This window comes from Thermobia domestica, unplaced genomic scaffold (genome assembly GCF_964235325.1).
Source record: "Thermobia domestica unplaced genomic scaffold, izTheDome1.hap1.1 HAP1_SCAFFOLD_858, whole genome shotgun sequence".
Taxonomy (NCBI): domain Eukaryota; kingdom Metazoa; phylum Arthropoda; class Insecta; order Zygentoma; family Lepismatidae; genus Thermobia; species Thermobia domestica.
In genome coordinates this window covers 18,782-32,854 of record NW_027656568.1, presented here as the reverse complement: position 1 = coordinate 32,854, position 14,073 = coordinate 18,782, and positions in this window count along the sequence as shown.

Below are 14,073 nucleotides of genomic sequence, written 5' to 3'. Positions count from 1 at the left end.
TCAAATTTCAGGTTCAGGTTCAAGGTATTTTCCTTCCTTCTCTTCGGAAGTTTGATTCCTGAAAAAAAGAAAAAAGGAGAAAGTAAGTACTGCCCTTTTTTCATTTAAAGTTTTCCATTTTCTTTTTCCACCAAAATTCAAGAAGTTCTTTGTTTTTTTGTATTTCTTTCTCACTTTGTTCCCTTCCATTTACATTAAAGCCTAGCCTCCAAGCTAATTTAACCAAATTTCCTTCCTTTTTCATTTCATCGATCCATTTCCATTTTTCCCTGATTTTTAGGGTTTCTTCACATTTTAACAATAAGTGTTCTAATGTTTCATCTTCTTTAAAACATAATTGACATTTTTCGTTCACTTCATTAAATTTTTTCAATCTTACCCCTGTTTCAAGGCTCCCTGACCTGGCTTTGAAAATAAAAATGCTTCGCAAATCATTGTTCATATAATTTATTTTCTCATAACGCCAGTAGCGACACTAGAATTTTTCTCAGGGGGGGCCAATGAAGGACCCAAGAAAATTTTGAGGGGGCCATCTCCAATGAATGATTTTTTCATATATATATATATATATATATATATATGTGTGTGTGTGTGTGTGTGTGTGTGTGTGCGTGCGTGTGTGTGCGTTTTCAAGGTGAATGTTTTCATCTTTGTTGTTCATGATTTTACTCTTTTACGGTGAAAATGAATGAATTTACTACTTCAAACAACTAGGATACATTAATACAATTGATTTCCAATATAAGTAAGTGGTAACTTAATCGCTGCATTTAAAATATGTGTGGCTGGTTGATTAAGTGGAAGAGAGAAATACACTTTTACAGGTCAAGAAAATAACTTAGAGGTTCATGCCTTTTCTTAAAAGAGGATCTTTCTATTCTTGTGGGCAGCAGCAAACTTATCAACAACTTCTTCAAGATCTAACGATTTAGCAATTTTCTTCTATATAAAGTAATCCTAAGTTTTTCAACCTATCATCAGTCATTGAATTGCCTATATGTCTTTAATCTTTTCAAACATGAGAATGGCCTTTCACATGTAGCACTAGAAACTGATATGGTCACAAAGATTATATCTAACTAGTTGGTTTCTAGGAATGCGTTTTTGTAGACGCAAAGATCGACGAAATTCACCAAGGAATCAACTTTGGTTTTCTCTCGTCTTCAAACAACTTAATTGTGTTTGGGAGGATCTTGGGTTTACATTTAAATATTTCCAGATCACTTTCATAATACTGGGCCATATGCTCCACAATGATGTAATTTAGAAAGTTTTCACCTTTTGGATGTAGAGTGGTGATTGATCTAATGATTTTGCTACATGATCCAAAGCGTTTTTCCGTCTCAGTGATTGCTTCATCAATAGGAGGCAGAAAAATGTCTCTTAGTATATTATCTCTGCCTCCAGTGGAGGAAGAGACTCATCCAAAATAAATTTGTGATATTTCGATGGCGAATGTCTAGTTCATTTCCACGAGGAACCCCTATAGTCTATCTGTTTCCGGTTCTGGAATTTCAGGACCATTTTCTTTGCATATCCACAAATATTCTTAATAAATTTGTTCGAATGTTGTTCGTTGAGAGTCATATTCTCCAAACCACATTTTCGACAGCGTTTGAACTAGTGAATCTACAAGAATCAAACCTTCCGACATGTCTGCATCTACTTAAAATAAGGCGAAGCTCAAAGTTACAGCATGGCAGCAGTCATATTAAATTTTACCCGAAAACGTTCCATCTCGTACAGATGGCATTTATTTCCCGGATGGAATGATGAAAGTAAATAAATATCACAAGTTCCAGATTTAGTTTAATACCGGATAATAATATAAATAGTTGTTTGGTAGATAAACTGTATTATTAATAATAATAATAAAGTAAAATGTGATGTACGAGGACAAAAGTGCTTACGAGACAAACGTCGCACAGAAACAGGAGCTGAACTCTAACAGGACAATGATTTGCCGTTCCAGCCCACTTTAAATTATAAGCCTTGCTCTTGAAGCTTAAGTTTCACTTTAAAGTAAACTGCCAATAATTATCATGTATTCTTAATATTTCAGAAAAATGTCAAAATTTCACGCTTTAAAAGATGGTAGCCTAATCAGTGACGAAACTACACATTTGGTGCCCAGGGCAAATTTTGCTATTAGTACCCCTTTCATCTATGTACATTTACACCAATAAACATTCATATTAGTTTGCTGGCGCCCGGGCAACTGCCCGGTTCCAGGATCTTGTTTTGATCTGGCCGTAGTTCAATTAATTTACCCTTGAGCTTTAAAACTGAGTAATGAATGTGCCTTTACGTTATTAAAATAATGAAGTAAGCACTCTTTGAAGCAAAAAGAGGAAATATGTTTTTCTTTCCCTAATAGTGTTACAGCAGACATTTAAATCGGGACTCCTTACAGCAAAAGAAGTACACGTGATCCTTTTCTTTCTTTCGTTTGTTTACCTTCACTACTTTTTAGAATTTGACGTGAATTCAAATACACAACCACTTCACACCCATACTGAATGGCCAAAGCTCAGCGGTAGAACATCAGCTTAAGATTCGGAAGATAATGTGATTAATCCCTCGTGGATAAATATTTCAACTGAGGAGATTCCAAGATTCTTCCTCGGTGGCCCTATTGACTAATTTCCCTTATTTCTATCCTCTGAGTCTCGGATGTTTCAAAACATTAAAATAAATTAAAATGTAGTTGAAATAACGCTACTATAATGTAGTCGATGTTAAATTAATGCTGTAAGTTTTGGGATTAGATTTGAAGGAGGGGCATGGATTAATCGATGGAAATTAATTACTTAGTGTACGAAGGCTTCTTTCGTCCAACATGAGTGTAAAGTTTTACTGCAGTGGACGCTATTTGTAAGTAAGCATCTTATTTTAGTATGACTTTCAACATTGAAGCAAATCATAATGCAGACTGATTTTTCTTTTTTTCTTTCTTACTTTTTTTTTGTTCTTTGTCGAAAACAAAGAAGACAACCAGATAAGGGAAAGAGATTAAAAGGAACGTTCAGATGCTGAGGTCAATGCATGCACCTTACAGATTTCGATAAATTAGATCTTGCAGTACTACAAACAAAAAGGAGCCTGAAGATTTTTTCTCGGAACGCAGACTATTGCAACATACGATATTCTGCAGTTGGTAACTTTGTTGGCGAGATATGTTTCGGTAGTAGTTTCACTTGCGGCCACTATTAACTCACCGTTTGTCGACCTATAGCAGTATCACTCTGTGTGGGGGGGCCGCTAGGGGGGCCAAGATTTTGAGCAAGGGGGCCTGGCCCCCCCCCCAGGCCCACCCTTGGCTCCGCCACTGTCATAACGCCTTTTATATGTGTATATTTATTTCAAACTGCTCTTCTTGACAACTTCTTCATACCACTTTTCCTGTGCTTTCTCTTTAATTGTTTCTTCTGTGATTTTTTAGAGAGAAGTATGGTACAATAGGAAAAGATCAGAATAAGGAGAGAATTTCGAACGGACAAAGGGGCCTGAAGGCCAAGTTCAACAGAACAAAAGGTAGAGAAAATTGAGGAGTGTAAAATGACTGGGAAAAAGTGTAGAAAAAGGAGGGAATGTATGAACGTGTAAAGGAAAGAATAAGTGTGTAAGTTCAGTAAATATGTATAGAAAACCCCACACGACTCTCGTCATCACAGGACACACAAAGCACGATGCACTCGCCATAACGGCCACTCTACTAGATATTTCATGGATACTCTCCCGGCAATTATAGACGGTACTTGCAATCAAATATACGATCAGGTTTCAATATGATACAGAATAATTGCTTATTGAAAAAATTAGTTATTCTTCTTCTTCACAAATAAAAAGCCCGACCTGACAAAGACCATTGGAAATTTATAATGTGTTTAAAGCCACTGTTGTATACATGTTGAAGGCATGAGCTACCACTGATTTTATATATTATTATTATTATTATTATTATTATTAATAATAATAATAATAATAATAATAATAATAATAATAATATGCATAACAATGAACGAAAAGTGGTTGGAGTGTTTTCTTTGTACTTTTGTTTTGATATCATTATTGTTTTCCACCGTAAATTAAATTGCACTAGTTATTTTTTTCGTTTATTCTATTTGTGAAATGTTAACTTTTACCAATGTCAACTCATTCAAGAATAGTGATAGGCAGTGGGAATATTTACGGTGGAAAGGAAAATGAAAAACGGGAATATTCCCGGGTTCTTCTCTTGCATATCAATTTCCGGGAAGGAATTTATTACCATTTCTTTATTTTATTTTCCAAATTATAAGAAAAGTATGACAAATTACTTTATTTTCATTTATTATGATATACTTCTAGGTTTTAAACAATTTGGAGATTACAAAAATTAAAATTCGTTGACTGTATTTTATATAACTAGTCATATGGTTTTTTTCTAACAAGGGACATGTTTCGGTTAAAACGCGATGATCGGTATAAAGCTTGGTATACATATACAGGACTAAGTACTGAACACTGTATGATAAATCATTCCCGTGTAAAACTCGTTTTCCGCCGACAACGCCAACTATCCTTCGAAACACTAGCAGTTAAATTCCTCGTTATAGGTGCTGAGTGACGATCAGTCTGGCGGGCCGGTGTGTCGTAGTAAGCTCGAATTAGTGTTAGGTCAGTGTGGAAAAAATGGGGCGGGCTGCTGGTATTAACCTCCTTCATGTAAGTGAATTGTTAAAAGACAAACTAAGGCGCAGATTTAAGAATCAAATATCAGTTGGAGCAGAAGATGAGTGATTTGCGACACTTTGATGCAATTTAATTATCAATGAGTACGAAAATGAATTAGAAATGATCATACTCGTCAGAGATGATAAAGAAAACTGGGCCATATGTAGTGATGGGTAAATTCCCGGGAAGATATTTTTCGGGAATATTCCCGGGAAAATTCCCAAAATGGGAATTTATCCGGGAATTTATGTTCAATCAGAAAGAAAATTGCATTCTATTACTATATTATGATTTCGAAGTTGAATTAATTGTTATATCACAGCATATTATTACTGTTGTCCACAGAGGATACTTTAAAATGTATATTCTGAACGGTACTATGTTACTATATTAACACTTTATTATATTTAGAGAGTACGCATAAATGGATATTTCTTTACAATATGCTCTACCAATTAAATATGTGTGAAAAAATTATATAGTAAATTATATAGTAACAGTTTAAATTTATATGTAACTGGATTTGCTCAACTTGACTCTATTACTGATACCATGAACACATTAAATTTATAAATGTTATAAACCAATTAGATTGGGTAAATGATAGAAGATACATGTCACATCAATTTATCAACATTTGCGCATACATATTTATGTTCACAAAATTTGCAAGATACTTACTTATCTTTATGTTTTAGCACTAACATTGCCATACACGATCTTTCATTCTACCTATTTCTCGAAATTCCATACTTCAATTCACATGTAAAAGAAGTCCGAGTACCTCTTCAGAAATTCGAGTCAGAGAGAGGAGACAGACCGACGTCTATTACTAATGGTGGTTCAGGTTTATTAATAGTACTTGATCTCTATTTCTACATAATTCTAAATTACTTTACAAAATGGTTCCTTTTCATCATTTGACAATTATTACTTTGCTAATTTTGGCTGTTCTTTAGCATTCGGGGCCAGCTTTTGCACCTACTTTTTTGCGATATTCTATTCCGATGCGGTTGTTTTATTGTTTCATTCGTTAAATTGTGTTACCAACATTAAATTCATACAGCATTGCAGAGCGAGCGTTAGCGAATGAGGGCGGGTTAGAGTCCCGCATGGCATGTTGTTTTCTATATTCGTTACCAACAATTCACTTTATTTTCTCACATAAATCACTTCCACTTACCTTTCCGTTTTGTATAAATCCCTTACTGCTCTAAAAAAATGTGTTCGATACTTTCTTGACTACTTGAACATTACTATCAACTCATCTCTTCCGTAGATTATCCTACTTTTTGCTTGTTTTGGCCCTCCAATACTAAACAATTACCTTACTTTTTTAGTGCAAATGGAAATGGAACTTAAAAAATCATATTATTAGTTATATAAATTACCGTCAAATAATTTTAAATTTTTTAACCTCCAAATTGTTTAAAACCTAGAAGTAAATCATAATATATATTAAAATAATTAATTAGTCATATAATTCTTATAATTTGGAAGATCAAGTAAAGAAATGGAAATAAATTCCTTCCCGGGAATTTATAGGCCAGGGAAAAAACCCGGGAATATTCCCATTTTTAAATTCCTTCCCACCGGGAATATTCCCACTGCCCATCACTAGCCACATGCAGAGTCCTTCTGGTTTGTGATTAGTACCATACTAAAGCATTCGACTTATATATGCTTCCTTCAGATGTCGGGCGTTTAGCATGACGCTAATCATTTCTCAAAACGACTTTGCATAAGGCGGATTAAATTTTTAAATGTTATAAACAAATCAGGTTGGGTAACTGCCAGAACACAGATACCCCACCATTTTGTCAACATTTGCGCTTAAATATGTATGTTCACAATATTTGCATGTCTTTCCTTTTTTTTAATTTTGCATGTAACATTGCCACACACGACTTTTCTTCCTGCCTATTTCTCGAAATTCCATGCGTGAATTCACATGTAAGTTCGAGTACCTCTTCAGAAATTCGAGTCAGAGAGAAAAGACAGACTGACGTCTATTAAAAACAGCAAAATTTGATGCAATTATCTTAGAACTGTTATATATAGGGTGTCCGAGAAGTCCTTCCCTGGTTACAGAAATTGATAACTCAGGCTAGAAATAAGATAGAAATATGAAACTGGTGTAGAATTGTTTACAAAATACAAAAGTTTTGGTCACATCAGTGCACTTCCACATGAGCACCCTTGGTAGCACGTAGCACATCTAGGCAATATTCAATTTCCATCCACACGTTAGCCAACATCACTGGAGGGATCGATGCAACGACTGTGGTTATTCGTTGCTGCAGGGTTTCAAGATCTGGTACACGTGTTCGGTAGACCTCATCCTTAACATAACCCCATAAAAAGAAGTCTAATGGGGTTATGTCAGGAGAGCGTGGAGGCCAAGCTGTTGGTCCATCACGACCAATCCATCGCCCAGGAAATGTCCTATCGAGATAGGCACGGACGTCCAAACCCCAATGAGGTGGTGCACCGTCTTGCTGAAAAACGACATCGGGGCGATACTGAAGCAGCTGAGGAACAGCATACAGCTCCAACATATCCAGGTACACTGCAGATGTGATGGTATCCTCAGCGAAGAAGAATGGCCTGATAATTCGATCGTGCAATAACGCGCACCAAACATTCACCTTTGGACTGCCTCTGGTAAACTCCCTGACCTCCCTGGGGGGTTCTGAACCCCAAATGCGTACATTATGGCGATTCACTACTCCACCGACAAAGAATGTCGCTTAGTCGGAAAAGGCAATTCGTTTGAGATAACCATTATCGTCCTCAATACGTGATAGCATTTCGACCGCAAAGTCATATCGACGTGTACCGTCGTCGGGCAACAAGGCCTGAACGAGTTGCACTTTGTAAGCACGAAACAATACACGTTTGTGTAAAATGTCATAGATAGAGCTTTTTGGCATCTATAATTCACGTGAGGCCCTGCACACCGATTTCTTAGGACTTCTCAGAAAAGACTGCCGCAAAGCCTCCACCGTGTCTGCTGAGATTCTTGGTCGACCAGGCCTCGGAAGGTCAGCAACCGACCCTGTGTTCTTGAACTTCTCATACCAGGCTTTAAAGCTCTTGACATCAGGTGGAGTCCTCCCAAATGTTGTCTGGAACTGTCTCTGCACCGTGGTTGGTGATCGTGTCTCATGGTACCACACGACACACTGTGCCTTCTCCTGGTTGGTTGGCATAAGTAGTAATGGCATGACCTGAGGACACTTTTTGGCCCCTGGGTCCCTGCCTCAGGACCCATGGTCCCTGGCCCGGGGTCAATGACCTAGGGGTACCATGGCCCACCCCTTAATTTTGGCAGGGGTACATAGGGCCACCCCCAGGACCCATGGTCCCTGGCCCGGGTCAATGATCTAGGGGTACTTAGGACCACCTCCCTCTAGAATTTGGCAGGGGTACATAGGACCTCCCCTCTTAAATTTTGGAAATTGCCAAATCTAAAAATTTGGTGTGGTAGCCTAGGACCATAGTATGTACCTCTATTAGTATTGGGGGTCCATGTCGTTCTCTTTCATGGGTAAAAAATTGCCAAAAATTTAAATTTCGGAGGTTTTTGACCTAATTTATCCCCTTTGATGAGGTATTATTACCCTATATGGTTATATGGGCATATACAGGGATTCATTACCTTTCATAAGACATGGGTATATTGGTGCACCCCTTTAAATTTTTGGGAGGTGTACCTTGGCCCACCCCTTCAATTTTGGAAATTGCCCAATTTAAACATTTGGTACAATAGTATAGAACCCTAGTATGTATTACTATAAATTTGGGTGGTCCACTTCGTACCCTTTTAGGGGTACAAAATTGCCAAATTTTAGTACAACCACATGTTTGGGTTTTTTGGCTCATTTTATTCCCTTGGATGAGGTCCTATTACCTTATATAGTTATATGGGTGTATACAGGTGTTTATTTCCTATTGTAAGACATAGGTACATTTGTGCACCCCTTTAAATTTTTGGCAGGGGTGCCTTGGCCCACCCCTTAAATTTTGGAAATTGACCAATTTAAACATTTGGTATAATAGTATAGAACCCTAATATAGATCACTATAAATTTCGGTGGTCTACCTCGTTCCCTTTTAGGGGTACAAAATTGCCAAAATATAAACGTAACCAATACGTTGTATCACGTGTTTGGGTTTTGACCTAATTTATTCCCTTGGATGAGGTCCTATTACCTTATATGGTTATATGGTCATGTATAGGGGTCCATACCTATTATAAGACATAGGTACATTTGTGCACCCCTTGAAAAAAATTTTTGGGAATGATACCTTTGCCCACCCCTTAAGTTTTAGAAATTGTCAAATTTAAACATTTGGTATCATAGTACTGGACCCTAATATATATTACTATAAATTTGGGTGGTCCACCTCGTTCCCTTTTAGGGGCCATTTTGTTCCGCTTTAGGGGTGAACATGGATACAGTGGTCCACCTCGTTCCCTTTTAGAGGGTCATTTTTTGTTCCGCTTTAGGGGTGAACATGGATACCTTGGAATCGTCCCGAGTTTGATTCTTGGAAATGTCGAATTTAACGTCCCCGCGAAAACGATGAGAAATGATAGGACGAAACATGAACTTACTTGACTGAGGATTGAAGCAGGGCCCTCATACAGTAGAGACAAGCGCTAAGCGACCGTTCACGTGTGTTGATTACTATGCAATGGTCCCGAGTTTGATTCTAGGTGTTAGTTTCAGGAAATGTTAACGTCCCCTTGAAACGATGATGAGAAATGAGAAAACATCATAAACTTACTTGCTTGCGGATTGAAGCAGAGACCTCACACATCAGAAAAAAAAAACGCTGAGCCACCATGCCAACTTCAGTGCGAGCAGTTTTGCGTATTAAAAAAAGAACATGAACAGATTATGTTACATTACTACATATTTCTGCTCGTTGTTACGCATAGAAGCTTGTTATTGTGAAATTGCAGAATCTGCTTATACTACATCAGCATTTTTTTCTCAGCTGACGGACTTTTAAAGCTCAACTTTACATTTATGTCAAAGACAGTTTCGTAACATATCGATGAGTGTTACATTTTTTCAATCAAGTTTAAGAAAAATGAATCACATTTTAGATGTGTTAATTGAATGTCGTAAGAAACAAACGAGTCAACGGTATGATGTCATAATCAAAATTGCGATACTAGATGTCGTAACGATTGATGTGTAAGGAGAAAAAAACATGAATAATGTCACAACCAATCAGATTGCTTCTTACATCCCGTTTCGGCTCATGATACATGATGAAAGCTGTGTTTTCATTGGTTCTCCGTGATGTCATTGATTCATTTTCCTCGTTTCTGATTGGCTGATAGTGTTGTCACTTTATAGTTGAACCGTTTCAGACCTAAATAAAATTCTTAATTTCATTTTCAAATCCTACTTCCACGAAGATCTTGAATGAACGTAGGTGTACCTCTAGTGACAGCGTGACTTTACTCCGTTCCTTGAATTTGAGGTAAGTATCAACCGCGTTTTTCTTAATATCAAAGGAGTGCTTTTGCATGAGGATAACATTGTTATCACTGTTTTATTTTAGCATGAAATATTTAGCAAATGGAAGAATAACCCTCACTTACTTGACCGGGGATCGAATTAGGAATACCACCCATTAGAAGTAAGCACGAGAAAATGGTTGATTTTGGTTTAGCGTCCCTTCAGTAGTGAGGCTAGGAATACAGCTTAATGTTGAATTTGAGCGCATACTGGGTGTTGAACCCGGGTCACATCCCACACATTAGAAGTAAGCACGAGAAAATTGTTGATTTAGGTTTAGCGTCCTTTCAGTAGTGGGGGGTTAGGAATACAGCTTAATGTTAAATCTGATCGCATACTGGGTGTTGAACCCGGGCCAGAGGTGCGTAACGCTAACCACTTAGCTCAGTTTCTGAAAGTTACCATTAACGTAAACAAAGAAACTACGCACGAATTTGTTCCCCTACAACGTGAGACGTGGACCTTCAGTTTAATGTGGGATCTGATCTCCCGCCGAGAATCGAATTCGAGTATTCCTTGTTTAACCGCTTGAAAAAAGCAAGCGCATGAGATTTTGTTTTCGTTTCATGTTCGTCATACGTTTAAAGTTCAGTGTGAGGGGAAAAATGCTTACTACAATGATTCTCTCAGCACAGTTAAAAAAAAAATTTCATTCATTCTTTTTTTCACTACAGAAACTTAGGTCATTTACATGTTGATGTTGGTCCGGGTTTGATTTCCAGTATGACGACAATAAAACGTTTCAGTAGTAGAACTATTTGAGATATGATAATTCTTTTAGGATTGATCGTGTAGCCATTTTGATACCATTAAACGTGTTAGTGATCTCTGAATTCAACTTTAATTCGTGCTTTTTTTTTCGTTTTAGATATTTGTTTTCTTTGCCTATTCCTTTTTGCTTACCTTACCTTTTTCCTATTTGAATATGGCTACTTCTGGCTTTATTGTCTTGCGAGAAATCAATAGACATTATCGGCGTTTTAATCTTGAAGGACGAATGCTGGAAATTCAAATTAATGCTCCGACCAGTGGCACCGATATTGTTGAGTGGGTTCAGGCCTCCTTTCAACAGATGTTGGATTATTTATTGGAAAATGTCGACGAATCATCGATGGTTGGATTATCGATTTTATCTCACGATGAGAACAAACCGTTTTATTTATCTTTTCGGCGTGCAAGTAATTTGACACTTGAGACTTTATGGGCTTCCTTTGATCGCATCCTTCAAAGTAACGATAGTTTTCTCATGAACGAACCGTTCATAGTACATTTTCATCATGTGGATGTGCCCCGTGGATTTGGATTGGTGCGTCGTGGTCTTTTATCAAACGACGAATTACTAAAACGCAAGAATGGCATTTTACGAGTGAAAAACACCGACAAGAAATGTTTGGCTTATGCGATTGTGATTGCTATTGGCCTAAAGAAATATAAGGATACAAATAAAAAAGTTTACGATCAATATCGCAAACAGCGCAAGTGTGTTGTTCTCCCAGCCGTACATGAACTTTTGTCTCGATCCTCAGTGAATTTAGAGCATGGGGGATCTGTGGAAGAATTGCGACAATTGCAACGTTACTTGACAAATTATAAACTTACCGTATACACTAGCTTTTCAGGAGAAGATATTCTGTATGAAGGACCGGGTGGCGAAGACAAAATTCCAATCAATTTAATGTGCATCAATTCTCATTATGACATCATCACATCATTAACGTCTGTTTTCTCTACCAACTATTACTGTGCTGCATGCCACAAAAAATATGATCATCTTAATAGACATGTTAAGAACTGTTCGGCCATGTGTGAGAAATGTTTGCAAAAACCACCATGCAGTAACACCAATACGGAGAAGCAATGCCCAGAATGCAATCGTGAATTTTATGGTGAAACATGCTATACAAATCATCTGACTGTACCATATCATAAAGGCCAACCAGTATGCAAGATGGTGAAACAGTGTTCCAAATGTCTACGCATTTATTCGTTTGTTCATACAGGGGAAAGAAAACATGATTGTACAGATTATTTTTGTAATGTGTGCCATAAACACGTTACGTCTACTCACCAATGCTACATGAAGCCTGATACGACTCAATTAAAACCTGGAGTTCCATCAGTGTTACATGCCAAGAAGGCTATGATTGTCTTCTATGATATCGAAGCCACACAGGATACTTTCTTCGATGAAGACACGTTCATTCATAAGCCCAATTTACTGGTGGCCCAACAAGTATGTTACAACTGTGTTCAAGATGAGGATATACATCATCCGTGTGAAGTTTGTGGACAGCGGGAACATATTTTTCAAGATGATCCGATCAATGCCTTTCTTGCGTATTTACGTCAACCACGACCCAACATCAAACTTATTGTATCTTTGGCACATAACTGTAAGGGATATGATGGTCATTTTATTCTTAAATCTTTAGTGGAAGAACATGAATTGAAACCTACTTTGATCTTGAACGGAGCAAAAATTTTAAGCATGAAAGTGAATCACTTATCGTTTATTGACTCCTTAAATTTCATGCCAATGGCTTTAAGTAAATTATCCAAGGCATTTCATTTACCCGCGACCAAGGGATATTTTCCACACTTTTTTAATATTGCTGCAAATCAAACGTATGTGGGAAAATTACCGGACATCCATTATTATGGTGCAGATGAAATGAAAGTGGATGAACGAGAAAAATTCATGACATGGTACAACGAACACCAGAACGATACGTTTATTTTCCAAGAAGAATTGGTGAACTATTGTGTCCAGGACGTCAACGTACTTCGAATGGCTTGTATATCTTTCATGACCACTTTTGAACAAGAAACTCACGTCAATCCTTTCCTGGAGGCTATCACTTTGGCGAGTGCGTGCAATTTAGTATTTCGACGAAATTTCTTAAAACCCAATACTATTAGCATTCTTCCTGCACGAGGATACCGTCACAGAAACAATCAGTCACGGATTGCCTTGCAGTGGCTTGCCTACATGGAAGAAAAAGAGGGTCATTCAATTCTACATGCTGCGAGAGGAAAAGAAGTTTATGTTGCTGGTTTTCATCTGGACGGTTACTACAAAGATCCCGACACTAAAGAGGAACACGTGTATGAATTTGAAGGTTGCAGATTCCACGGCTGTCCTCTATGTGTCCCTACAGGCCGTGATCAGCCCATTTATGAGAACTCCGAAGAAACGATGAACTATCGCTACGAGAGAACACAGCGTAAAATGAAGTTATTACGATCCATGGGATATAAAGTACATGAAATGTGGGAATGTGAATTTCGTCAAGTGTTAAAATCCAATCCAGCATTGGCCTCTTCTTTAAGCACACATCCTTATATTAATAAGACACCATTAAATCCAAGAGACAGTTTCTATGGTGGTCGTGTTAATGCCATTAAATTGTATCACGTCGCAAATGAAAATGAAGGCGAAGAAATAAAATATTTGGATATCGTTTCCCTGTATCCTTATGTGAATAAATGTGGACGGTATCCAATAGGGCATCCACGAATATATCTACAGGGAGATCCAAAAATGCCCGACATTCAAGATGTCAACGGATTAGTCAAGTTGAAGATTTTGCCTAGCAGAAATGTGTTTCATCCAGTGCTGCCATTTCGCTCAAATAAGAAGTTGTTGTTTCCACTTTGTGCTGCCTGTGCCACAGCATTAAATCAAGATTCTGAATGTACACATTCGGACAGTGAACGAAGTCTAACAGGAACGTGGGTGTCCTATGAAATTCAAAAAGCCATTGAACTTGGGTATCAAGTCATTGAAATTTACGAAATTTGGGATTACGACATCACC